The 25,352-nt window shown below is 43.9% G+C and overlaps 1 long non-coding RNA gene across 1 annotated transcript; it reads right to left on the bottom strand.

Annotated features, from left to right (window-relative positions):
- Positions 1-10,257: 10,257 nt before the first annotated feature.
- On the bottom strand, positions 10,258-25,062 carry LOC141167068 (uncharacterized). Its single transcript, XR_012251384.1, has 4 exons — positions 25,002-25,062; positions 10,765-10,910; positions 10,508-10,567; positions 10,258-10,413 (listed from the first exon to the last, which is right to left on the bottom strand). It is a non-coding gene; the product is annotated as an uncharacterized lncRNA (long non-coding RNA).
- Positions 25,063-25,352: the final 290 nt, after the last annotated feature.

Raw genomic sequence — 25,352 nt, 5'->3', positions numbered from 1 at the left:
TTAGCAGCCTTGATAAATCATGCAAAAGAGACTTCAGGCCTCTGGATTTTAACCTGTATCAAATATAAAAATAAAAAACATACAGCGTTTGCATAGTAACATAGTTTTAAATATTGGAGGAAGACTAAGTCCATCTTGTTCAACCCATAGCCCAACATGTTGATCCAGAGGAAGGCAAAAAAAATCCATGTGGCCAACACCAAGCTCCACATTGGGGAAAAAAATTCCTTCCTGACTCCACATATTGCAATCAGACTAGTTCCCTGGATCAACGCCCTATCAAGGAATCTAGTATATATAACCTGTAATATTATACTTTTCAAGAAAGGCATCCAGGCCCTTCTTAAATGTTAGTAGTGAATCACTCATTACAACATCATGCGGCAGAGAGTTCCATAGTCTCTCTGCTCTTACAGTAAAGAATCCGCATCTGTGATTATGATTAAACCTTCTTTCCTCCAGACATAGAAGATGCCCCCTTGTCCCTGTCTCAGGCCTCAGAGTAAAAAGATCAGTAGACAGATCTTTGTACTGTCCCCTCATATACTTGCACATAGTAATAAGATCACCCCTAAGCCTTCGTTTTTCCAAAGTAAATAACCCCAGGTGTAATAACCTGTCTTGGTATTGTGGACCCCCCAGTCCTCTAATAACCTTGGTCGCTCTTCCCTGCAACCGCTCTAGTTCAGCTATGTCTTTCTTATACACCGGAGACCAGAACTATAGACAGTATTCTAAGTGTGGTCGCACTAGTGACTTGTATAGAGGTAAAATTATGTTCTCCTCATGAGCATCTATGCCTCTTTTAATGCATCCCATTATTTTATTTTCCTTTGCAGCAGCTGCCTGACACTGGACACCAAACGTGACCTTATCGTCCACCAATACACCCAGGTCTTTTTCAGTGACAGTTTTTCCCAGTGTTTTACAATTAAGCATATAATTCTACATTGTATTTCCTCTACCCAAGTGCATTACCTTACATTTATCCCAATTAAAGCTCATTTGCCATTTATCAGCCTAAGCTTCTAGTTTACATAGATCCCCCTGTAATATAAAATTATCCTCCTCTGTATTGATTAACCTGCAGAGTTTAGTGCAATCTGCAAATATTGAAATATTACTCTGTATGCCCCCTACGAGGTCATTAATAAATATGTTAAAAAGAAGGGGGCCCAATACTGACCCCTGTGGTACCCCACTGTTAACTGAGACCCAGTCTGAGTGTGTTCCATTAATAACCACCCTTTGTTTCCTATCACTGAGCCAATTCTAAACCCACATACAAATATTTTCCCCTATCCCCATTGTTCTCATTTTATGTATCAACCTTTTGTGTGGAACCGTATCAAAAGCTTTTGAAAAGTCCAAATGCACAAAATCAACTTCATTTCCTTGGCCCAGTCCAGAACTTGCCTCCTCATAAAAGCTGATCAGCTTAGTTTGACAGGAACCGTCCCTAGTAAACCCATGTTGATTTTGGGTCATGAGGTTATTCTTCTTCAGATACTCTAGTATAGCATCTCTTAGGAAACCCTCCAGGATTTTACCCACAGTGGAGGTTAAGTTTACTGGCCTATAATTTCCAAGTTCAGTTTTTGTCCCCTTTTTGAATATTGGCACCACATTTGCTATACGCCAGTCCTGTGGTACAGACCCTGTTATTATGGAATCTTTAAAGATTAAAAATAATGGTCTATCTATGATGTTACTTAATTCCTGCAGTACTCGCGGGTGTATCCCATCCGGGCCTGGGGATTTGTCAACTTTAGTGATTTTTAGTCGCTGCCGTACTTCCTGCTGGGTTAAGCAAGAGACATTTAATGGAGAATTTTTGTTATCACTGATCATGTTTTCTGTCATGCGATTTTCTTGTGAAAATACTGTTGAAAAAAAATAATTTAACATATTGGCTTTTTCCTCATCCTCATCCACCATTTCACCCAGACTATTTTTAAGGGGGCCAACACTATCATTTTTTAGTTTTTTACTATTTATGCAGTTAAAGAATATTTTGGGGTTATTTTTACTTTCTCTGGCAATGAGTCTTTGTCTCAGTCTTTGCCGCCTTGATTTGGTTTTTACAGAATTTATTTAATTTTCTGTATTTATTTAATGCCTCATCACTACCTACTTGCTTTAGTTCTCTAAATGCTTTCTTTTTGTCACTTATTGCGCCCCTTGCAGCTCTATTTAGCCATAGTGGTTTCCTCCTATTTCTAGCATGTTGATTCCCATAGGGTATATATTGTGCACAGGTCCTATTCAGGATGCTAATAAATGTCTCCCATTTGCTTTGTGTAGTTTTATGTCTCAGGATATCGTCCCAGTTTATTGCACTCATCTCTTAACCGTTGGAAATTTGCCTTCCTGAAGTTTAGAGTCCTTGTAATCCCTCTACTACACATCTTATTAAAGGTTACATGAAAACATATTATTTTGTGATCATTATTACCCAAGTGACCCCCAACTCGTATATTTGATATGCGGTCTGGCCTGTTGGTTAATATTAGGTCTAGCAGTGCCCCCCTTCTTCTTGGTTCCTGAACCAGTTGTGAAAGGTAATTGTCTCTCATAGTTGTCAAAAACCTATTACCTTTGCTAGAACTACAGGTTTCTGTTCCCCATTGTATTTCAGGGTAGTTGAAGTCCCCCATAATAATGACTTCTCCTTGAGTAGCTGCTTTATCTATTTGCTTTACGAGGATATTCTCCGCTGCTTCCATTATTTTTGGAGACTTCTAACAAACCCCTATCAGTAATTTATTATTTTTTCCCCCTCCCCTTAACTCAACCCACAGGGACTCTACATTTTCATTAGATTCACATATATCCTCCCGCAAGATGGGTTTTAAGGATGATTTTACATATAAACACACCCCCCCCTCACTTGTTTGTACAGTCATTTCTGAACAGACTATAGTCCTGTAAATTAACTGCCCAGTCTCAGATATCCCTACCATGTCATAATTATTTTCCAACAAAATTAATTGTAATTCCTCCATTTTGTTGGTGAGGCTTCTGGCATTAGTGTACATGCAATTTATGTATCTCTCTGTACCTCTATTCCTTCTTACTATATTGACTGTTCTAACCCCACCACCCAACTTCTTTATTTGTGCCCAGGTCACTATCTGCACTATCTTCCCCACCTATAAAACGAATACCCTCCCTCCCAATCCCTAGTTTGTTAGAACAAGATCATGATCAGAAATATGGAAATATATGGGGGGGGGTCAAAATTCTACATTTTGGAATTGAGAATGACATTAACTAGAACAACTGCAAAAAATGTCTATGTTTTTGTTACGACACGGCTAGAACAACAGGACATTTTCTAGATTTACACAACTACTTTAATAAGAACTTCCAATCCATCAATGGTGTCCAAATAAAAGGTCTTAAAGGGACTGTGTGCTTAAAACAAGTATTACCTATCCACATGGTAGATGATAACATATAATTTGTGGGGTCTGTCCATTGGAACCAGCACTGATTGGCAGAACAGGAAACATTTCTCCCCTCTACAAAATGGTGTGGCAACTCAGATGCCCAACCTCCGCTCCATTCATTCTGTCTGTGGCTGCCAAAAAAGCCAAGTGCTCAGCATTCCCAAAGAAAATAATTGAAGAGGTGGTTGAACATGTGCACTGCTGCTCTACTGTAACAGTGATACAAAGTTTTGCAGAGTTCAGACCCCCAAAGATCACCAAGTTATTACCTATCCTGTCGATCCTCAGATCCTCACTGGGTCTCTTGAATGCCAATTACTCAAGTGCCGCTTAAAGGGGACCTGTCACCATGAAAATTCAATGCAATCTGCAGGCACCAAGTTAAAAATCAGGGGGAGTGGAGTAGTTTGATATATAGTTTGGTGAGAAAAGATTCAGTTTAACCTGTGATTTATTCATTTAAACCTCTGCTCATTCTTGGATTCCCGGTCCAGTGGGTGGTCTCTCCTTTGTATAAGAGCATACAGAGATAGCTTTCAATCACTGATACTACCTCTCACTGGACCCAAAATCCCAGAATGAGCAGAGGTTTAAATGATCAAATCACAGGTTATAAAGTATCTTTTCTCACAAAATCATATATCAATCTGCTTTGCTCCTCGTGCACTTTAACATGAAGCCTCCAGATCGGACTGGATTTTCATGGTGACAGGTTCCCTTCAACAGGCTGTCCTCCCTTCGACCATCTTTATGAAATACTAACCACTACAAACCAGTAACACACCACACGCCCTGTCACTCTGAATATTCTTTGACGTAGTACTTTTCACAGTCGCTCCGATCTTTGCACTTGTCAATTTTTCCTGCTACCAAGCTATCAACTTTAATAACGGATCGTTCACTTACTTCATAATCTATTTCACCCCCAATGGGGACCATTATTATGGGATAATTATCTTTATTAACTGACCTTTTAAACATGGTTGTTTATTGTACAAAAATTTGTTTTTTAAGACTTTTGGATATATCAATGAGTTACACAAGGAACCTTTTTCCATATGACAACACCAGTGTAGCACATGGTAGGTGATATCTTACAGATTTTACTTTGGGGGTCCAAAATGTTTATGTTAGGCCTTTGGTGCCAAATATTCAGTACTGAAGTTAGCAGAATTTGCTCCAAGTTCTGAGGGGCACAGCTGTCCAAAAAATGTCTCACATTGTTACTTTAAGGGTATGAAGAATCACCTGCTAGGGAAGTTAATTAAATCTTTGCTGGTTTAGCTGCACTTCAAAGATACATGTAAGTATTAATGATCGGAGAGTAAAGTGAAGAAAATGTATACTAGTACCTGAAGTGTTGTGTCCACATTTTCCAGTCTGGGCCTGAATTTCTCTTTATTGGACTGACTGCTCGTAGACGAATCTAAAGAGATATAGAAAGAGACATTGAGGAAGGAAGAGGAGGAGAAACTACATCTGTAGAAAATTGGACCACATTTATAAGCCCATCCACATTTATGACTAGGAAAAACGTTCAAGATAGACTGAAACTCTCCTTTTAATGAAAATGTCACGGGGTTACCATAACACTTTGTAGCCGGAAGACCTCAGCGTCGGATGGCTCCTACTCCAGCGCCGAGAATAAGTACTTCTCCGTCATTTTAAATGTGAGTTTTTTATTTCACCCGGCAGAACAGGGCTTAAGTGGCCATGTTGGAATTCCCTGTGCTCACAGCTGAGCTCGGTTAGCCACTCCTTTTCCCTTTATAATCTGGGCTCTGATACAAATCCTTGTCAGAGCTAGCTTTTGCTGCATGGCTAACGGAGGGAGAGGAGTTTGTATGAGAAGGAGAGTTGAAGGAATTATCTGTGACTGTAGTCTGGTTTGTACTCGTGGTATTTCCTTATCCTTCTCAATTTTTGGTTTATTCCCCTACCTTCACACCCCAGTGCTTTCCTCTGTTATATGTGAGTGTATATTTCATGTACCTGGAGTTTTCTGTTTACCCCTGTCTGTGTAACCCTGTTTGTTGAGTTGGTGTACTACGATGCTCAGTAGCACCCCCTTCTCTGGGTGGGGGGAGTGAACACACGGAGGGCTTACTCAGGAGTTAGGGCGAGGGTGTAGGCCCTAGCATTCTCACCTTCAGAGGTATCCTGGGAAATAGGGCAAGCTAAGGTGCCCCCTAGTGTTAGGGACGGGGTAGGAGCCCCTAGTCCCTGGTCACCCGACAGCTGTGTTGTGACAGAAAATTTACCAAAGCCCTCTCTCTTTGGTGGTCTATTTGGTGGGACCATGATTATGACACAGGACTTTTGTCTGTTATGCTCTAGAAAATGTCCATTTATGGATTGTTCTGCCCCAGTCTGAACATATAATAGAGTCCATTACCCTCACATTTAAAAAAAAACGGTCATGTCCCCAGATGCTATTAACCAGCTGATATAGGGCTATTACATAGGTAAAAAAGCATTACAATGCTCTACTGCTGCCTCACTGAATACGCGGCTACGAGGAAAACATGAACTTTATTCCTTCTGGGAGCTGCTGGCTTTCAGTCATTAAGGTGTGCCCGGAGCAGTAATAGTCATTGTTCACAACATTGTGTAAGCACACCCCTGCACTTTGATTGACAGCCCACTCTCCATTGATGTGCTGCACCGCAAGCTGTCAATAAAAATGGTGGAGAATCCTTACAGTCACTGCTCACTGTGCAATGAGCTCTAGGCACCCAACTATGACTGACAGCTGGCGGCTCCTGGAAGGTATAAAGTTAATTTTCTCCCTATAGCCGCTCTCTCCGTGCATTGGCCATAAAGTACTGTTATGCTATAAACTTGCAGATTAACCCTATATATGTGGGTTAATGGAGTTCAGAGGCATGACAGGTTCTCTTTAAGTGCAATATTTAACAAGCTCTGTTGTACACTATCCTTATTTCTAATGTTTGGTGATTATGTCATATTATTCTCACCTTCCTCATTAGAGTCTCCCTGTAAGTTCACATTGGTAAATCCACGATCATAGCTCCATTCATCGCCTTCATCATCTTCGTACCATTTTTCATTGCTATCTTTGTTGTACACATCCCTAAAGAAGCATCAAAACAACATATAAGCGATCAACCGAGTGATACACCAGTTAATGTGATAAAACCTTTGAGTTATATGATGCACAAATCTCATTCTCATAGATATGTATAGTTTTTATTTAATGTCATGCCCATAGAAGTCTGTGGGGCTCTTCTGTAGACCTTTACTTCTCTGATTTCATATGGAGTATACAAAATTGTGGCATGCTGTTGAGGCATGGTTTCTGGGAAAACATAGGTATCAAGCAAAGGTAGACAAAATGCATCTTTAGAATAGTGCCACAGGGACTTCTATAATATTTAAAAAGGAGTCCAGCCCACCCTCGGTAAAAAATAAATATTTTTGGAATTGTCGTGTTTGCAACAGTGCAAAATAATAACAAAGCTCATTGTTTATATTGCACAATCAACACTTTTCATTTCATTTAATTTCTTTAATCAACTCACCTCCTTTAAAAAAGTGACTACAAGGTGATTAATCTTCCCCACAAAAAAGCAGACTCTCATTAAAAACCAGCTCCATTGATGTAGAAATAGAAAAAAAAGATCTGGGTGATAAAATATAGCAACGCAAACCAAATTTTTCTTTTTTTTAAAGATTTTAGTATTTTTTTTTTTAAATTGTAGGTAGTGGAACATAAAAATCTATATATGTATATTTAATGAATACTATGCAGACTTCCAGAATAGAATCAACATGCCATTCTATTCAACAATTAGCTATTTACCTCCTTCTTAACTATCAGCTCCTACCTGAACTGCTATCAGTCCTGCAAAATGACAATCTTCCAGCCCCTACCATTGGCAGTTTCCAGAGAAGTTCTCATATTCATTGTTCACTGTCTCTACAGTATATGCAATTATAGTGATAGCAGTGTAGAACATGTATTGACATAACTGAGTATGTTACAATACCAAGAAAAGCTCAGCAGAAATGCAAAGCTACTGCACCTGAATTGTCACTTAAGGGAAGTACATACACCCAGCAACAAAGAAGTGAGGAGACTGGAGAGCTGTGCTTTCCTGAAGACACATGTTGAGAATAATCCATTAATGCATACAAAACATAATCAAAATCAAAACTAAAAAATTGATATACTAAATGTTTTTTATTCGATTTCATCAAGAGAATCAAAAAGTATTATGCAGGAGCTATTTGGAGAGGAAAGGGAGGAAGAGGTGAGGGTAGTTTGTTTTGTTATTTTGTGATATTTCTAGCTGTTTTTTTTTCAATTAAATTATGATAATTGTGGTCAACAAATATTAACATGGCCTCCACCCTCTTAGATGAATTTGGCATTCCTCATCAGAACTCACCAAGATGTCTTCTTCTTCTTCCCATTGCATAATAAGAATGTCACAGTGGCAATAATGATTGAGAGGATTGCGATGGCTGCCCCGACGCCTCCATATACTCCTGATTTTTGGATTCTTCCTGTGCATTTAGAACCTGTGTACATGTAGAGATCTGTCCTTGGACAACTGTGTGGGGACAAAGTAAAACATTTTAAAAAATAATCCTGTAAAGGAAAAATCATGGCATTATGAAATTATGAACACAAGAAAATCTAGTTATGTTAACAAAGTTCAATCTTTCTCAAATCATTGACAACCTTAGAAGAAGGAAGGCACCAAAATTTTTATTCATAAACAGATAGAAAGAAACAAATCATACGTTCTATCAGTAATAATTGTTGGGGATAAAGTGGGGAGGGTCAAATCTCCAGATTTAAGAGAAGTATAAAGACAATAAAATCCAAGTGCTGTGATCCAGGGTTACTTCTTGGTGTTCAGTGGGTACGGAAAGTATTCAGACCCATTTACATTTTTCACTATTTGTTTCATTGCAGCCATTTGGTAAATTCTAAAAAGTTCATTTTTTTCTCATTAAAGTACACTCTGCACCCCATCTTGACTGAAAAAGAACAGAAATGTGGACATTTTTGCAAATTTATTAAAGAAGAAAAACTGAAGAAAAAACATGGTTAGAATTTACCAAATGGCTGCAATGAAACAAAGAGTGAAAACTTTAAAGTGGGTCTGAATACTTTCCGTACCCACTGTATGTCTGGTAATGTGTAAACCATAATCATTGACAGGTGGAATTAGCAGAATGCAGCCCCACAATATTCTGTTGATCAATGATGTTATTGCCGCCAAGCATTCATGTAAAGTAGCTGATATTTCCAGTAAATACTTCAGAAAGCCATGCATTAAATACTGTGTAAATGTAGTATTATATGACTTTAAATCAGATAAATCTTACAGATTGGTTCACTGTTTTCTGGTTCATAGCAGCTAATTTCTATCATTATCGAGGTAGGTAAGGGTGAAAAAACTGGTTAAGGATTTATATATGCGCCAGGAAAACTTCAATGCATATCCAAATGTATTCATGTGCCATACTACAGTTTTTGTCTTCATATGGCATTTTTTATGTGTCATGTTTCTATATTCTATCCCTTGAGCTTGTGTTCTGTGGTCGGCTTTTCTTTCCACCGAGCCACAGGGGGCACACATATTTTCTGAGTGTTTGGGTTCTGCTATTCTGACTGCAGTCTGTCTAGCTGAGCACAGGTGTTTTCATTTGTCTGACTATCACCTTTTGTGTGCAGTTTTATTTTCAGTTCTCTTGCTGGTGTTTCCTGCTGGTGATAGATTCATTTGGATGTTCTGACATTTTATTGATGTTTGGAGTCAGTCTGTGAAACTCCAGATCAGGGTTTTCACTTTGCTGTTTCTTTGCTATACTTTACACCTATCTGTTTATGATTAGGAAGTAGACAATACAATTGTTAACAGTCCTTGCTTTATTCTTTGTCTGGTATTTCAATATTTTCTTTACTCACTCTGAGATCTTTCCTTTGTTCAGCACACTTCTCCTTTTGTAGGTAATTCACACACTGCACTTCCTTCTGTTTTTTTTAGGAAGAACGTGAAGCAATTTGACAGCCTTTTAGGCAGGTAGGTTAGAGTTGCCATCTCCTAATTATGTGGTTAGGGTTGTCTTTGCACCCACAGGCACCATTAGGGACTGTGGTGTCAGGATATCTAGTCTATGCAGGAACCATGAGGGTCAGTTGCCGTTTTTAGTGTATAACCTATTTTCCCCAGTGAGTTACTACACAGGCATAACGTTATGCTTGCTTTAATGAAGAATTATCAGAAAATTTACCAAAATTGAAAAAAAAAAAATCAATGCCTTGCTTAATCTCCTCCTTTCCTCCTCCTCCTCAAGAGCTAACACATGTTCCTTGTGCTCCTCCTCACTGTCGTGTGTATAGGTATAAAACAGCTAGCTGCAGCAGGAGCATCTCCCCACCTGCCCTGCCTGCTGTAGGACAAAATATTACTAAGCCCTGCCCCTATAACTAAGAGGGTACAGATTCAGACAGCTACAAGCAGAAGAAGGAAGTGATTGGCAGGAAACAAACTCGTATATTTTCCGCAGGACTTCTATAAAACTGACAGTTTCTGAAGCATACAGAAAATGCCGCAGATCTGAAAACACTGAGGACAACCATATCGCTTGGTTAATTTACCCATTCATGTCTAGGTTTAGTGTTCCTTTCCCCTAAAGAAGGATTCTAAGAACTTCTTTGTGAACATTGATCTTCTTAAAAGTTCTCACTTTTATCAAAGATGAATCATAAATTCATAATGTGCTGCGCCAAGTCTATAAGGTTAGCGGCACACTTACTAGCACTGTAGATCAGCCCCCTTTTGTATCACACATCGACCGCCATTACAGTTATGGTAATTGCGGGATGACGGATCGCAGTGAGAAATGCAGGTCAGACCATCAAAAGTGATGATTTGCGTGTAAAAATCTTGGAACTCCGGAGGAATTTTCTCTTTACAAAAGTCTGTGGAGAAAAGTAACAACAGTAAAAAAAAAAGTTTAAAGTACGCAAAATGCTGAAAAGAGTTCAAAACAATAGTCATATCTTTTTTTCCTACCGGTATTTGGAATTTCCTCCTTTAAGACAGTTCCGAAATTTGGATCATAACATATAATATCTGCGGGAATAAGCACAGACAGTAAGTAGGAAAAGGTTGGGTCCTGTCGTAAGGAAAGCAGAGCTCATTCAAGCTCCCAAGCTGCAGTAGAAATCTGATTTTCCGAATATTAATTTAGGTGGAGAACCTCATTAGATGTTTGACCCAAGTATTCAAGAAAATGTAAACACTGGAGATGATAAATTTGATGCACTCACCTGTGTTTGTGCAGTTATCAGTCTTTACAGCCTCCACTGTATACTTTATTTGCTCTAAGATCTCCTCATATTGGTCTGTTACGTTGACATCTTCTTTGTACAGAATTTCCACAATCACTCTGTGGTCCACTATGATGCTCCCACTCCTGCCAACGTAATGGAAAACTTGTAAACACAAAGTCATTCTCTGTTGTCCACCCAAAAGTCCAGACAGCGACGAGGGTGGAGAAGCTATAGATCTAATAAATGTAATACTTGAATTAAAACTTGGCATCAGGGATTGACGTATATTGGCAATTTACATCCGGCAAAGGACCAGATCAGTGATCCATGGCTATGGGATCTGCATCATACGAGGGTCAGTCAATAACTAATGCCTCCTCTTTTTTTTCTCCTTAAATAAGGTAGTTATGTTAAATATTCGAATTTGGCACAATTCCTCAAACCTTCTTCTCCAATCCACAGCAGTTGCAACTTCCTGCACCAACAGGTGGCAGGACTGTCTCCATTTGCAAAATGGCTGACATCAATGTTCATATTAGACAACGTTCTGTGATTGAATTCTTGCATGCAGAAGGTGAAACGCCCATTCGAATTCATGAGAGACTGAAAAATGTGTACGATGATGCAACAGTGGATGTCAGTACTGTTAGACGATGGGTTCGTCGCTGTAACACAGCTGAAGGGTCATCACCGTTGGCTGACAAAATGCAGAGTGGCAGGCCAGTAACCGCAGTGACTCCAAGCAACATTCAGCGAGTCGATGACATCATTCGTGGTGACCGCCGGGTGACTGCAGATGAATTGTGTGGCATTATCTGCCTCAGTAAAGGCAGTGTGATGAAAATTATTGGACAACTGGGATACAGAAAAGTTTGTGCACGGTGGGTCCCAAGAATGCTTTTTACCATGCTGGAATACATGCCCTTGTTAAACGGTGGACCAAGACTGTGAAAATGGATGGAGATTATATTGAAAAGTGACAAATTAATCGTTAATGTTGTGGTTTTCAGCCTATGTAATTGCATTTGAATTTCTTGCCAATTAAAAGAAGAAAAAAAATGGGAGGCATTACTTATTGACTGACCCTCGTATAACATGCATTTGGTGATACTAGACTTTTAACTTTTGCACTTTTATTTAAGTTATTATGAAGGGATGTTTTAAAATCACTTTATATTGTGACTGTGTATCCATTTTTTGTGTGCCATATTTCAAAGTTTCGCATGGTGCGTGATAAATTTGGCATTTACACCCTACTGGAGTGAGTTTGCGATTTAGTTTTGCATTTTTTTTAAATGTCACAATAAATCTGGTTACTATTAATTTTCAAAGCTAACCGCACCCACTTTTGAAAAGTGGTGAGAGCAGCTTAAAATTAAAAAAAACAATGTCACATTTAAATGTTTCAGATCACAAAACAAATTCAAATATTAGACAAAGACAAAACAAGTAAAAACAAAATTCAGTTTTTAAATGAAGGTCTTTATTATTAAGGGAAAAATAAATTCAAACCTGCAGGGCTGTGTATGAAAAAGTGATTGCCTCCTAAACCTAATAACTGTTTGGGCCACCCTTAGCAGCAACAACTGCAATCATGCATCAGCAATAAATGGCAATGAGTCTTTTACAATTTTGGCCACTCATCTTTGCAAAATTGTAATTCAGCCACATTGGAGGGTTTCTGAGCATGAACCGTCTTTTTAAGGTCATGCCACAGCATATCAATTGGATTAAGGTCAGGACTTTGACTAGGCCACTCCAAAGTCTTAATTTTGTTTTTCTTAAGCCATTCAGAGGTTGACTTGCTGGTGTGTTTTTGATCATTGTCCTGCTGCATAACCCAAGTGTGTTTAAGCTTGGGGTCACAAACAGATGGTGGGACATTCTCCTTCAGAATTTTTGGTAGACAGTAGAATTCATGGTTCCATTTACCACAGTTAGTCTTCCAGGTCCTGAAAGACCAAAAACGCCCCCGACCATCACACAACCACTGCCATATTTTACTGCTGTCATGATGTTCCTTTTCTGAAATGCTGTGTTACTTCTATGCCAGATGAAATGAGAGATAAACCTTCCAAAAAGTTCAACTTTTGTCTCGTCAGTCCACAGAGTATTCTCCCAAAAGTCTTGACAATCATCAAGATGTTTTCATGCACAACTGAAACGAGCCTTTATGTTCTTTTTACTCAGCAATGGTTTTCGTCTTGGAATTCTGCAATGCATGCCATTTTTGCCCAGTCTCTTTCTTATGGTGGAGTCATGAATAATGATGAGTGAGCACGAAAATGCTTGGGTACTCATTGCTCGGGTCGAGCAAATTGGAATACTCGGGTGCTCGACCCGAGCAACGAGCCCAATGTAAGTCTATGGGAAACTCGAGCATTTTTCAGGCGGCTCACCCCGGCGGTCTGCAGAGGGCCTAAAAATTGCCCAAATCGATGGGAACAGTGCTCAAATGGAATGGGAACAGCATGGGGAAGACCCCTGGAAGCATTTCTGACTCCCAGGTCACTGCTGTCATCAATGTTGTCAGAGTATTACGCCACTTTTATGGACTCACAATAAAACATACAAAAACAAATCCAAAATGTATTTTCCAGGGAAATATGTTAAGGAGCATCCTTTCCAGGGTAAATAACTTGTATATAAGGCAAAATAAATAACCAAAAACAAAAATACTCCTCCCCACATTGGGCTATGTTCACACGTAGCGTTTTTCATGCGTTTTTGCACTTTTGCATTGCTTTCAACTAAGACAAATGCATTCACTGGGAAACTTAATTTTAACATTTTACAATCTTATCTGGCCATGTGGTGTGTGACACATCATCAGACACATGCATACAGTGCTGAAAAGATATGGGAATAGCATGGGGAAGACCTTTGAAAGCATCTCTGACTCCCAGGTCACTGCCTAAAAGTGTTCCCATCATAAGTGATCCTTGGCGCATGCGAAGATGCCTCCCTCCATTCACCTGTTATTGCAGACTTGAAACAATCACCGTCCATGTCCTTGTCCCAGTGCAGCGTTCAATTGTCCCTTCCCCATTCCTTGCAATGCAAGCGCAAGTATGCAGCCAGCTACCCACCCACCCACAGGCTGCAATACTGTACTGCCAAATTTTTGACAGCTGCTTGCACTTGAAATGTAGCCTTTTAGGCTCATGGAGGCAGAAGCTTTTCAAAACCTCATGCTGGCGGCAGCCGGGGGTCCATACTCGTCCCCAGCCGCCACTATTTCTCCCGGTATCGTCTCCGCCTTTCACAAGCACGGGTACCACAAAATTACCAGTGCCCTCCCCAGTGCACTTACTGAGAAGGACCACCTAACCACAAACATGTGGTCAAGTGAATGTGGCCAGGGACGGTACAGAGCCAGTCCACAGCTTTTGTTGCTGAGTTGTATTTCACCACAGCCATATTCTTTAGCCTGGTGAAAGGACTTGGGAAACCATATCTACCAGCTGTCATTTCTCCCAGGAAGTCCTCTAAAGCTGCTTTCACTTGAAATGTGGCCTTTTAGGCTCGTGGAGGCGGAAGCTTTTCATAACCTCATGCCGGCGGCGGCCGAGTGTCCATGCTCGGTCCCCAGCTGCCACTGTTTCTCCCGGTATCGTCTCTGCCTTCCACAAGCACAGGTCCCACAACATTACCCATGCCCTCCCCAGTTCACTTATTGGGAAGGACTGCCTAAGCACAAACATGTGGTCAAGTGAATTTGGCCAGGGATGATACAGAGCCAGTCCACAGCTTTTTTTGCTGAGAGTTGTATTTCACCTCCGCCATATTCTTTAGCACGGTGAAAGTACTGGCATAGAGGGAAACCGTATCTACTCTGGGTGTCATTTCTCCCAGGAAGTCCTCTAATGCAGCTTGTTGCAGAAGCAATGGCAGCCAGTCCAACATCAACTCGCACTTGTCGGTAATGCTTTGACACAAACATCTTTCTTTGCGCATTTAATTTCATGACTACAGAGTTGGGCAATGGCCTGATCTACAATGCGGTTTGAGAAATAACATGCATAAACACGTCCGATCCACATTAAAAAAGCAGCCATAGAGTGTCTGGGGACCTTCCCCCACACTTTTCTTAGCCATGGCTGCTTCTCGGCAGGGTTGGACGGTCCCACCAGAGAATTCTCTTGTGTGTCCTGGCTTCTACATCAGGAGAGTTCATGATAGCGCTAACTTTGTAGCTGCAATGGGGCTCTTGAGCAGGGGAGAAAAGTGAGCCCCCAGAATCAAATCTTCTGGTGGGCACAATGTTATCAATCTGAGACAGCTTCTCAGTGGAAGTTGTATTTCATCACAGCTATATTCTTTAGCTCATTGAAAGGACTGGCATAGAGGGAAACCGTATCTACTTCGGCTGTCATTTCTCCGTCACCAGGATCCGCCCATTGTCACACACGACCATGCCTGGCTGGATGTTCAGAGGTGAGAGACACAGATCAGGCTGCTGTGTTACTGCTTTCAACAACTCTACGCGCTGGGCAGTTTGTCATCAAAGCATTAAGCATGTTATCTTTAGCACAGCCTGTTGCCGCTTGGCCAAGGCAGTGCTGCAGTGCTTTCAGCTTGTGACTGATGTGGTCATTTCGGAGATGGAGGAGGAGGTGCAGGAGCTGAACAATGTGATTACATTGAGGTTACATTGGCAACTCTGTTTTTTATACTAAAGAAAGATCCTACTGGTTTTTTTTTTTTTACATTATTTTTTAAGACAAATGCATTCACCGGGAAAAGTCATTTTAACATTTTACAACCTTATCTGGCAATGTGGTGTGTGACACATCATCAGACACATCCTGTTTCATTTATGATGGAGAGACTCTGAAAGTCACAAAGCCTATTTTTATAGGGCCATCAGGCGGACCTTACTATTCTTAAAAGGCCAGCAGTCGGCCCTCGCTATTGTTAGGGAGCCATCAGTCGACTATGCTTTGTTGTTCCCATTATTAATGAGTGGGTCTCCTATACTGTTATTGCGTATGCAGTGACTGCAAGGGCTGCCAAAAATTCGGACGCAACCTAATACCCCTTTGAAGAGACATAGAGAAGGGTCTCAGTTAAAAAAATGTTCCCATTATAAAGGAGTGGGTCTATTAAAGTTGTAATGCCCATGCTGTGATTGCAAGGGCTGCCAAAATTTGGGAAAAACTCCACTAACAATTTAAAGACACATAGAGCAGGACCACAGTAACAAATACGACATGTTCCCATTAGAAAGGAAAGGGTCTTTTATACAGTTATAGGGTATTCAGTGAGTCCAACGGCTGACCAAATTTAGGAAAAACCCCACTAACAATTTAAAGACACAAAGAGCAGGGCCACAGTAACAAGTGCGACATGTGTCCATTAGAAAGGAGAGGGTCTGCTATACAGTTATAGGGTATGCAGTGAGTCCAACGGCTGAACAAATTTAGGACAAACCCCACTAACAATTTAAAGACACATAGAGCAGGGCCACAGTAATGACAAATTCCCATTAGAAAGGAGAGGGTCTCCCATAGTGTTGGCCTATGCAGTGAATGCAAGGGCTGATAATAATTGGGAGGCACTTCAATGCCCCTTGGAAGAGACTTAGAGGGCCTCATAAAAAATGTTCCCATTAGAAAGGAGCGGGTCTGCTATACTTGTAATGCCCATGCACTAAGTGTATATTGGCTGACAAACATTTACCCCTGGTTGGTATACATGAACATACTGTATACATTTTTTTTTATAGGTATAATAAACACCCTTTAAAAAAATTATGTGGGTGTTGCATTATGGACCACGGTCACCCTGATAACATGGTGGTGGAGGATGAGGATGAGGAGAAGGAGGAGGACAAGAGCCAATAGACAAAATAAGGAAGCGTACACCAATGTGTGGGTGTGAAGAGGTGCATGGGAATACACCTCCCAAAAAAAGACAAATGGATTTGAGTTTATGCTACACTGCTATCATTCGGTGGTGTTGAGAAGTTTGGCCCAAACCAGCCCTTGTTCATTTTTATAAGGGTCAGCCTGTCAGCCTTTTCAGTTGACAGGCAGTTGCCCTTATCAGTTATAATTCCACCAGCGGCACTAAAAACCCTCTCTGATAAAACGCTGGTGGCAGGGCAGCCAAGGACCTCCAAGGCATAGAGAGCCAGTTCACTCCATGCCGGATACCCAATAATTATAAGGCACAGAGGAATCACGGAGGACGTTGGTACTGTCGGCAAGGTACTCTCTCAGCATCTTCCCAAACTTTGCACTCCTTGTGAGAGTACCCCGCACCTCAGGGCCTGTGCGATGGGAGGGTCTGAGAAAACTGTCCCAGAAATTTGACAGTGTTCCCCTGCCTCTGCTGGATTGCATTTGCGTCTCTCTTGTCTGTATTCCTTGGTTGTCCAACAAAGTGTGCTCTCTGCCGCCAGCGTTTTCAGACTGGAATTATTTTAATAGTTCCGCAACAAGGGCCTTCTGGTACTGCCCCATTTTTGTAGACCTGTCCACCTCAGGAATAAGAGATATAAAGTTCTCCTTGTAGCGTGGGTCTAGAAGTGTCACCAACCAGTAATGACTCTCACCCAAAATTTTGAGAACGCGAGGGTCATGGGAAAGGCAATGTAACATAACTCAGCCATGTGTTCCAGACTGTTAACAGGCAAGACTTCTGTGTCCTCACCAAGAGGATGACTGACCATGCTCTCCTCCTCCTCCTCTCTGTCCTCTGGCCATCCACGCTGAACAGACGATGTGACAGTTGTGCAGGTAGTGCCGTCTACAGTGCATGAAACTAGCTCCTGTTCTTCCTCCTACTCTTCTTTCTCATTGCCACCCAATCCACGTTGGGATGAGATGAGGCTGGGCTGTGTGTGAACACCCTGTATGGTTCCTTGCTCCATCACATCGTGCTCTGACTGCAATGCATCCTCTTTGATTGTGAGCAGAAGACAGAGAAGCGGGATGGTAATGCTAATTATGGCGTCATCGCCGCTCACCATCTTGGTGGAGTCCTCAAGTTTTGGAGGATGGTACATATGTCTGACATCCATGTCAACTCGTGAGGTCTTATCTGTGGAGTCTGAAATGAATACCGATGGCCTTGTTCATGCTGGTACTCAACAACTGCCCTCTGCTCACAGATACTTCCCAACATCTGCAGTGTAGAGTTCCAACGTGTGGGAACATCACATACCAGTCTGTGAGCAAGAAGCTTCAAACGCTGCTGAAACATGCCAAGGGCGGCGGAAGCTGTAACTGACTTTCTAAAATGGGCACACAGGCGGCGTATTTTAACAAGCAGATCCGGCAGCTCTGGGTAGGATTTGAGAAACCGCTGAACCACGAGCGTAAGCTCAAGTCGCCTCGCCACATGACCATGCCTGGCTGTAGGTTCAGCGGTGTGAGCCTCAGATCTGCCTGCTCTTTCAGAGCTGTCCACAACACTTCAGCATTGCGCGGTTTGTCACCTAAACATATTGGCTTCAGCACAGCCTGTTGCCGCTTGGCCAAGGCAGGGCTGTAGTGTTTCCAGCTTGTAACTGATGTGGTCATTTTGAAATGGAGGCTGAAATGGAGGAGGAGGCTGAGGAGGATAAGGTGCAGGAGCTGTAGACTGTGGGGGCAACCCTGATTGACCTAGGGCCCGCAATTCTTGGCGTTGGGAGGATGTGTTCCGTCCCAAGGTCTGACTGGGTCCCGGCTTTCACTATGTTAACCCAGTGTGCCGTCAGGGAGATGTACCATCCCTGCCCACAAGCACTTGTCCACGTGTCCGTGTTTAGGTGGACTTTCCCAGTAACTGCGTTGTTAAGGGCATTGCTAATGTTTAGGGACACGTGCTTGTGTAATGCGGGGACGGCACACCAGGAGAAATAGTGGTGGCTGGGGACCGAGTACGTAGGAACGGCCGCCGCCATCAGGTTGCAGAATGATTCCGTCTCCACGAGCCTAAAAGGCAACATTTCGAGCACAAGCAGTCGTGAAATGTGTCAATTTAGTATTGTGGCCTGTGGGGCTTTGGCTGCATATTTGCGCTTGCGTTCCAAGGACCGGGGTATGGACAACTGAACGCTGCACTGGGACAAGGATGTGGACATGATTTCTGATGCTGCTACTTGAGAGTGAGCAATGACAGGTGCAAGGCAGGAGGCATCTTCGCATGCACCATGGACAGGGGATTGGCTTGCATGCACAACAGCGGAAGAAGCAGTGGTGCCACCTGCAGGCACTGATCCTGGACCCTGGGGTTCGGCAAACAAAGTCGGGTCCTTTGCTGCCATGTGCCTGATCATGCTGGTGGTGGTCAGGCTGGTCATTTTGCCACCCCTGCTGATGCTGGCCTGGCAGGTGGTGCAAATGGCCTTTTTGGGGTTATCAGCAGAGTCTTTCAAAAACAACCAGACTCGGGAAGACCTAACAGTTGTACTGGCAACTTCCTTTGTGTTGGTGTTATGGGGAGCGGTTGCCTGCCTTCCTTCTGTGGCCACCACACTGCTTCTTCCTGCCTGTTGGTTTTCTCTGCCTCCCTCCCCCTGTGTGCTGCTGTCCTCGCTCTATATGTCCTCCTGCCAGTTTGGGCCAGTTACTATATCATCCACCACCTCGTTTTCCACTTCCGCACTCTGATCCTTCTTCTGACTTTCTGGAAATTGTGTCTCATCAACGTCCACCTCTTGTGGCACTTTCCCACCGTCGCCTTCATGTGTTTGTGGCTGCTCAAATATTTGGGCATCGCTACATGCGATCTCCTCTTGCCCTGCTTCTAGTGGACCGGTCGAGAGGCCCGAATCTGTAAATGGAAAAGTGAACAGCTCTTCGGAGTGTCCAAATGTGGGATCAGTTGTCTCTGGGCACTCGGCATGGTGGGAGGAAGGAGGTTCAGGTTGAGGAATATGCAGTCCAGACTCACGGCTACTGAGACTTGACCGTGTGGAAGACAAGGAGGTGGCATTATCTGCTATCCAACCGATAACCTTTTCACACTGCTCTGTGTTCAATAGTGGTGTTCTGCGGTCCCCTATTAATTGGGACAGGAAGGTCGAGCGAGAAGATGTGGGTGTTTATTGTGGCAGAATTTCAGCTTGCCCATGGCCTCGGCCTCTGCATGCACCATCATCACCACCACGTCCAGTTCCCCGTCCCTTGCCACGTGCCTTGTCCATTTTAAATGGAGGAGACTATCTTCTACACTCACTACAAATGACTGAATTTGGAGCGAACTTATATGTGATCCATGTCACAGAGAAAACACAGTTTTAAATACCTGGCCTGTAGGTAACTATTTTGAACAGCAAACCGGTGTCAAAAACTTTGCTGACACACTGAAAAAAAATTTAATGGAGGCTAGAAATAGCAGTATTTTCTGAAAACGTATATGTGATCCTTGTGACGGAGGAAACACAGTTTTACATACCTGGCCTGTAGGTAACTATTTTGAACAGCAAACTTGTGTCAATTGCTTCACTGACACACTGAAATTTTTTTTAATGGTGGCCAGAAATGGCAGAATTTTCAGCGCAATTTTATGTGATCTGTGTGACCGACAAACCATAGTTTTAAATAGCTGGATTTGTAATATGAAAAGGACCAGGCTGTATTCTGCAGTGCCAACAAGCAAATGGAGCAGAAAAACTGTGTTCTCTGGATTGCTTTTTATTAAATAATGAGGATTAAGATCCAAAAAAAAATTATTTCTGGCCCCTGAAACCTGGGCCTATTTCTAGCAATATCTAACAGCAGCAGCAGACAAAAATGGAATGGAGCCTCTTGTGCTATATGCACTGCAGTCTGCTATATACACTGCCTGCCTGCCTACATACACTGCCTGACTGATATCTCTGCAGATGGATTAGTCCTTGGAAGGACTGTTTGTTGAGATGGATATCTGTCTCTAATATAGTTTGGTACACCTACAATAACTAGAAACAAGCAAATCTCTCCCTAGCTCATCAGCACCTCTCCCTACCCTGTCTGATTCTGGAGTGACTGTGACGAGCATGGCGATGCCAGGTCTGATATACACCTGATGATGCTGTGCGGCCAGTCAATCACTGCAATGCCACAACCAACATGGCTGCGGCATTACAGTGAGTGGCAGGTAATCCCTGCATGTTCATGGGCTCTCTAAAGAGCGCCAAACATGCAGGGAGGAGACCCGAGCTCCCGCCGAGCAACCCCGGAAATAGTCGGCGAGCGCCGAGCATCTCGAGCAGTGAGATGCTCTGGTGAGCACCGAGCAGTAGCGAACATGCTCACTCATCACTAGTCATGAACACTGACCTTAACTGAGGCAAGTGAGGCCTGCAGTTCTTTGCATGTTGTTGTAGAGTGTTTTGTGACCTCTTGGATGAGTCATCAGTGTGCCCTTGGGGCAATTATGGTCAGCCGACCTCTCCTGGGAAGGTTCACCACTGTTCTATGTTTTTGCCATTTGTGGATAATAGCTCTCACTGTTGTTCTCTGGAGTCCCAGAGCTATAGAAATGGCTTTATAACCTTTACCAGACTGATAGATCTCAATTATTTTGCTTCTCATTTGTTCCAGAATCTCTTTGGATCACACCAAATGGATCAGTTCAGCTTTTGAGGATCTTTTGGTCTACTTCACTTTGTCTGGCAGGTCCTGTTTAACTGATTTGTTGATTGAGATCAGGTGTGGCAGTAATGAGGTCTGTGTGTGGATAGGGAAATTGTACTCAGTTTCCCAAAGATGTGATAAACCACTGTTAATTTATGTTTTAAGGAGGGGGGGCAGTCACTTTTTCACACATGGTCCTGTAGGTTTGGATTTATTTTTCCCTTAATAATAAAGACCTTCATTTAAAAACTGCATTTTGTGTTTACTTTTGTTATCTTTGTCTAATATTTAAGTTTGTTTTGTGATTTGAAACATTTAAGTGTGACAAAAATGTGGCACCCCTGCAGGTTCAGTTGCCACAGAGGTACTGCATCTCACCCAGAGATGTGGTATCCCACTCTCAGGTAAGGAAGGAGTACTGCCCGGGACCCAAACACCTGCATCCAACACTACACTACCATCAGGAGGGGAAAGATGCGCTGCTCCTCTGCTGAGCCCTGTCCCTGGCTGGAGTGGGGGGAACGAAGAGAGGGGGAACCATGTAGTGGGTGTGGGTGGAGGAAGAAGTTCAGGGGAGAACTTGAAAGGAGTATATAAAAAGGAGAAGCCATCTTGGGAATTCACTTCAGTCAGAGGAGGAGAGTGTGTGGAGCAGGAGCTCAGCAGGAGCTCTGCTCAGGAGGAGGGCCTAGTGAGAGAGGCCCAGGACAGACTGAAGAGAGGAGAGGAGTGAGAAGAAAGGCTCCAGTAAGACAGAAAGGATCCCAGGGGCACGGGCAGTGCGGATGCCACCCGTGCACCCGAACCCACCAGGAGTGGAAGGATCAGGTCGCAGAGAGGGGACCCGCCCCTAAACTAGCAGAGTTCTTCAAGTCTCAACTAGATAACCGAAGGGTGCAGCATTTCAGGTGCTGCAGCCAAAAGCCACATCTAAATCTCCTAAAAGGTGGCCATAGAGGACCCAGGGGACAGAGAAGACGTCGCCCGACAAGGTCCGCGGTCACTGGCTTGGGACATTGGGTGTGAGGTGCAGGGAGATGGCCAGAAGGAACACACAGAACGGCGTCCCGCTAAGTAAGGTGGAATTGCATGAGGGTTTGCTGAACCCTTCCCTGAGTAGACACATGACGACGTGGGAAGTTACCCTGGCCCTGGTAACTTGGAGTCTAAAAATTGTGAGTAAAACCCTGAAGACTGCACCCCACTGTCTCTGCGAATTATTACTGCCCCATCATCCCCTGCACCACTCTACACACCTACTTCATCTATAACATTCCTGCAACGCCCTGGAGCTAAGCTCTACCTGTGGAGAGCTAAACCAACTCTTCTGCACTAACATCAGCTCCAGAGGACCTGCTCCACAGCGGCGGCTCCCTTTTGCCGCATACCACAGGTGGCATCACGAACTTTATATAAAAACTATAAATCCCCTGTAAATAACCCCTTTAATTGAACGCCCTGGGTCACGGACCAGGTCACTGCGACTGTGACATCCCCTGCACCGACCGGCCTGGTACCGAGTACCCCACGGCCCAGGCGGCGCGTCAAAAATGCAAAAGAATAAGAAATCAGGAACGGGGAAAACACTTTTTCACATCACTGTACGTTGTAAGTAAAACTCTTATTTGGTGGCACAAAATTGGTGGAGCAGTAGAATTTATTAATGTAGCGTCGGCGTCCCTGCCTCCTGCTAGGCAGGGACGCTGTTCCCCTCACCTCTCTGCTCCGTGCCCTGCGGCTTCCTCCCGCTCTGCCTGCAGCGCCCGCTCTCCCCCGGTCACTGTGCTTAGGGCACACACGCGCGCGCTCCCCCTCTCTTAAAGGGGCCGTGCGCGTCGCCCTAAGAAGTCCCCGGCCAATGGCCGGAGGATCCCTCCATATATAAGGCACCTCCTCCAAAATGGAGGTGCCCGAGCAATGTTGTTGCACTGTTCACTACTCTGCTTCAGCCCTCAGGTCCCGTTGCCTGTTACCTGCCTGTTACCTGCCTGTTACCTGCCAGTTGCCTGCCAGTTTGCTGCCTGATTCCTGCCTGTCATCCGCATTCCTGCTTGCTAGCCTGAGGTCCGACGGTCTGCCTTCCGCCACCTGTCAGTCTGTCTATGGACCAGCTTGCCCGCTCACCTGGGAGCGCTCACCTGCTACCTGTCTGCTAGCCTACCTGGAGGCTCCGCCGTCACGTGCTGTGACCACCTGCCAGTCCAGAGACTCTTGCCTGCTCTACTGGGAGCACTCATCTGTTACCTGTCTGTTAGCCTACCTGGAGGCTCCGCCGTCACGTTCTGTGACCACCTGCCAGTCCAGAGACTCTTGCCCGCTCACCTGGGAGCGCTCATCTGCTACCTGCCTGTTAGCCTACCTGGAGGCTCCGCCGTCACGTGCCGTGACCACCTGCCAGTCCAGAGACTCTTGCCCGCTCACCTGGGAGCGCTCATCTGCTACCTGCCTGTTAGCCTACCTGGAGGCTCCGCCGTCACATGCTGTGACCACCTGCTTATCCTGAGACTCTCGCCTGCTCACCTGGGAGCACTCATCTGCCATCTGCCTGCTAGCCTACCTGGAGGCTCAGCCTTCACAGGTCGTACCTGCCCGTTTACCCAGAGACTGTCCCGGTCACTTGCTGTGACCTTCTGCCCGTTTACCCAGAGACTGTCCCGGTCACTTGCTGTGACCTCCTGCCCGTTTACCCAGAGACTGCCCCGGTCACTTGCCGTGACCTCCTGCCCATTTACCCAGAGACTGTCCCGGTCACTTGCTGTGACCTCCTGCCCGTTTACCCAGAGACTGTCCCGGTCACTTGCCGTGACCTCCTGCCAGTTTACCCAGAGACTGTCCCGGTCACCTGCTGTGACTGCCTGCCTGTCTTCCCTGGTCGCCACCCGCTTCCTTACAAGGACCACCCCCTCGTATAAGTTGCTCAGAGGTTCCGCCTCCCAGTCCCGTTACAATTAATAAAATGCCAGAATGATAAGAGTTAATAGCTGTTGACTTTCTTAAAGAAGTTGGCCACAACTTTTCATTGTGCCCCCAATGTATCCCCCCGGGGCCCATAAGTGTCTTTGTAATTACCTTCTGCTGCAGATTCTACCTGTGAGCGGCGCTATCGGTGGCCACTCACAGGCATCACGTGACCCTGCGCTGACGTCATGACAAGTGAGGCATGACTCAGCACTGGGGTCCCCGCGGTGGCTGCTGGGTTGTGGGTGGGGTTATTCCTTATGTCACACCCAGCATCCACCACGCTCTTTCCCAAAGAATGGGGAGAGGGAGAGCGCATGGTGGATGCTGGGTGTGATGCAATGAATAACCCCGCCCACAACCCAGCAGCCACAGGTGGAACGCAGGAGAGGGACCCTCGGCTGCAGCCTGGACTTGTCGTGATATCAGCGGATGTCAGAGCCGGCTGCAGCAGGGGGGTCACGTGATGCCTGTGAGCGGCCAGTGATAGTGCTGCTCACAGGCAGAACCTGCAACAGAAGGTAATTACAAAGACACTTATGGGCCCCAGGGGGATACATTGGGGAGGGGATAATAAGTAGTGGACAACCCCTTTAAGTGACTTCTACATAGATCTTCATTTGTGGCTTTGGTTGAAGGACCCATATTGGGGTTGATGATGAATGCCCAGTTTTTTCTCCAACACATCAAACAAAAAATTGCATCCTGCAAGAAGAAGCTTACCTTATTTCCAAAATTTCTATATCTTTGTAGCCTTCCAAATCTTTATAGACTTCTTTCATCTGTATAAACAAAGAATGAAGTTTATCACTTTTGCTGGAATTAAGTCGAAAATGTCTTTTCTCTATATGTACTAGAGTATAGTTGGACAAACTCACTGATTTTGATTGGTAGTACCCACAATCTTATGTGTTTTGAGGTCTATGAGGGATAGTTCATGTTGAACTTGAACACCCAATCCTTTTAACTTAACAGAGAAAAGTGGTCACCAGAGGTGCCTCGCAGCATTTACTCTTTTCCCCCCATTGTGAGCACCTTCACACTCATACAAATGTGCATGTATATGGGGGAATG

This window comes from Phyllobates terribilis, unplaced genomic scaffold (assembly GCF_046119375.1).
Source record: "Phyllobates terribilis strain yellow unplaced genomic scaffold, ASM4611937v1 Scaffold_11__3_contigs__length_659146591, whole genome shotgun sequence".
Lineage (NCBI taxonomy): Eukaryota > Metazoa > Chordata > Amphibia > Anura > Dendrobatidae > Phyllobates > Phyllobates terribilis.
The sequence above is the reverse complement of the archived record's forward strand: the minus strand, read 5'-3'. Positions and strand labels throughout refer to the sequence as shown.